Source organism: Etheostoma spectabile, chromosome 11 (assembly GCF_008692095.1).
Source record: "Etheostoma spectabile isolate EspeVRDwgs_2016 chromosome 11, UIUC_Espe_1.0, whole genome shotgun sequence".
In the NCBI taxonomy this organism is placed as follows: domain Eukaryota; kingdom Metazoa; phylum Chordata; class Actinopteri; order Perciformes; family Percidae; genus Etheostoma; species Etheostoma spectabile.
In genome coordinates, this window is record NC_045743.1 from 19,118,158 (window position 1) to 19,121,908 (window position 3,751).

A 3,751-nucleotide genomic window follows, 5' to 3' on the forward strand; every position below is an offset into this window, starting at 1 on the left:
GAGTGACACTTAGCTACCAATGTGCCCTGTCATCATCTTTGTCTGTCCATGTGGGAGGATGAGAGGACGGAACGTAAACACAGAACACGCTGTACAAGATGCTACGATTCTCTTAATTTCATTCTAATTAAGAATATCTTGGAACTGCTGCTCGTGCTGGTCACACGGAAGGAGCGTGGCCACTACGTTCACATGTAATGTGCGGTAATTGAATAAATCAAACAAATTCGAGATTGATAATTGTGCTGCTCACAGTGTTGTATTCCATCAGAAAAACTGTTCAAATTAAAAGGTCCCATATCGCGCGCATTCTCAGGTTGATACTTGTATTTTTGGGGTTTCTACTTGAACATGTTTACATGCTTTAACGTTAAAAAAAACTGTCGGAATATAACTGTATTCACCCTCTGACTGAAACACTCCTTTTTAAACACCCGTCTCTTTAACCCTCATGTTGTCCTCGGGTCAAATTGTCCCGTTTTCCTATATCAATGTTCTTTTTAACTACCCAAAATAACATGATGGATTCCACACAACGCTCTTTGGCAAGTACACATCTCTACTTTCATTGATTTTGGGGCGTCTTATTCAGTTTTAAAGCACTTGAAAAACAAATTGTAGTGGTTTTGAAACATCCGTTCCTTTGATTTTAGTCAAAATAATTCTTGATTGCTGCTTTTCTAACTCAAACATTAGGTATAATTTCCTATAAATGAGGTTAGTGACCATAAATTCCAAAAATAACTGTAAAACTAAAGTTAATAAGTTAGTGTTACGTAGTGTTGGAAACGTCAAAACAAAGGGACAAACATTGAAAAAAAGGGACAAAAACGTAAGAAAAAGTGAGAAAAAAATTGTTAAAAAGCATCAACAAAAGTATTGATTTTTAATTTTGACGGGAAGACAACACAAGGGTTAAGCCCCCCTCCCGAAAAAAAGCCCAGTCTGCCGTGATTGGTCAGCATTTTTGCCGTTATCTGCGTTCTCTGCACCGTCATTGCAGTCGGGGAATGACTGTAACAGCACTGTGACACCACTTTCTACCTACTGTATGTATGCTAGAGTTGTGACATCACAACCGTATTGAAGTCCTGATGGTCCTGATTTCTCTGTGGATTGACCATTGTGATACTTTCATAATATTTATGTACCATCATGCTTTATAATTTAAAAAAATACATAGAAATTTCACTTTTCACAACATGAGACCTGTTAGAGGCACACCCCACAAATGTATGGTGATGTCATCAAGGTTATCTCAGCTTGGGCTTCAAAGTTTACTTTATTTTTAAAGAATATTCTGTATGGGTTAGGGTTAGGGTTAGGGGTTAGGTGGGAGGATTGAAAGAAGTGAAGGAAGATGCTGCTGTGTTGCATCATGGTAAGTGCAGGATTTAGCCTTTTTGTAGCTTGAACCATTTTAAGGACTAAAAGGATCAGCCACTGCTATTCCAATTTTGACCAGTCTTTTTTTAATTTGACTCATGTTATCTATCTTAACAATTTAAAAGGAATATTGTCCATCCCCATGTGGCGGGAAAACAAACCATTTGAGAAAGCCTGCTGCTCCAGGTGCACGGCGCACTTTGCCTGTACAGTGAGTGTTGATACAGCTGGTTGTAGTTTTTCTAGAAGATCAGGAGGACCTTTACCCTTTGACTCTTGTCCTCTGCAGGTTGGCAGATCTTCGTGTAATATAGCCCTCCCTCTGAACATGTCTTCTACCTGTCCCCTGGTCCCTCTTTCAAAGGCTGCTGTAATTGCTTCAAATCTTCCAATTTTAAGACCCCTCTCTCTCGCTGTGTGGTAAAGTGCTTTGGGCCAGGTTCCTTCAGCAGAATCAGATAAAAGTTGCTGCTGAATGAATTTGGCAATTGAGCAGAGGTGAGTGTCACTGTCAAAAATATAAGCAATGATTGACACATGCACACATTTCCCCATGTTACGGTTAACTTTTAGACAGAGCTTAATATGTAGCCGTAGCGTACTTTGCTTAGAATTTAATGGCATTTTAATAGCAAGTAACACCCATATTTCTTAAGATGTAACCTACTCCTCATGAAGTCTCAAAAAAAGTGTTAATATTGTCTGTCAGATTCTCAAGCACTACTTGTTTAAATGCCACAACATGGTGACAGTCAGCCATAATTGCAGGTTATGGTCCAACCTAAATTCTAAGTTGTAGGGAGGTTGTGTACATTACAACCGCAGCGGGTGAACCAGTGGAGCTGCATGGGTGACAAGGGTTAGCAATGTGGCCTCAGTTCTGTTTAGGCTCTTAACAACTTGGTGGACAGCTGATTGGCTCGACGGTGAAATGCCTCGAGGTCATTTTGGTATCTAGATGGCCTTCTTGAGCTGAAGAAGGGGTAATTACATAGCTGCCGTCTGCGAAAAAGAATGATAAATTATACGTTGTCTTCCACATGATCCATTTCTAGTTGTTTCTAGTTACTGTTTGGGATCAAAGCTAAAGGAATTGTATCATTATCAGTGAGCTCTGGCATGCTGTATTTCTGAGAACTATATAAAACAGTGGACTTATTTTTACTTGATGTAAGATGGACCCCTTGACTGATTTGGACCCCCTATTTTGGGAATCCCCTGTTCACTGTGAAAGATAGGTCTTGTGCTCTCCATATTTCTCTACCATATCAATGGAAAACAGTCTTAAAACAGAGATGGACCATGGCAGAATGAATCATTATAATGCATATGCATGAGAATTGTCCATATTAAAATCAGAGATAATCTCCAAGAGGCACATGTTCAGAAGGAAAACCCATTAGGTTTAGTTAGCTGGAGTTTTTACCATGCAGCACTGCCAGAACTCAGCAGAGGGGATGATGTTTCTTAACATGTCATCTACTATTAAACTCATCGTGTGTGCAGAGCAGATGCGTGTGTGTTCGCCGGGAACACAATGAGCTCTGTGAAACACAAAGACAATCAGCAGTCCTAAAAAAAGACAGCTCACAACAACAGTTATCTCATTGCGCTTTTCATCAAAGAGCAGGTCTAGACCGGACTCTGTGATGGGATTTACAGAAACCCAACAATTCCCATTCCACTTCATTGGCACCTATCATCAAATTTAGCATTGCTTGTTCAGATTTATGTTACTGACTCAGAAGCAGGGGCGAAGCCTGAAATTGGAGACATTATGGGCTCAGCCCAAACCCAGGGACGTCCGGGGGCATGCTCCCCAAGGGAGCAGCCATTTGCACTTTTTTTTTTAAACCATGTTAGATAGTCAAATGCCTAAAAATCCAAACATAATTTGAAAAGAAAACAACATTATAGTTGCCAAGGAAAAGAATCATTTTGTAGAGCCTACATCTTTTTTTGTATCTAATTGTTCTCCAAATGTTACTAATCTTAACACCTGCTTTTGTTCTACTATGTTGAAGTAGAGTTCACACAATCCATGTTTAGCTGATAAATCTGCTATATTTGAATCCATCAAATGATAATCTGGGCTGCTTTACTTTTAATCAAAAGTTTATTACATTTCTAGCTAGAAGTAATAATAGTAATAGCACAGAACAGTTGAAGGTACTTTAAAAACATCCCATCCTCACCCACAAAACGGCCATATGGGTCGATTAAACAAGCAGCTCATAGCATCACATTACATCCTCATTTTAATAGTATTACGTTTAAACTGCAACTATTACACTACGGTAACATGACTGAACTGCATCCGTGCAGCAGTAAATAAAATGGTTACATACGACGATTTTCGGATTTT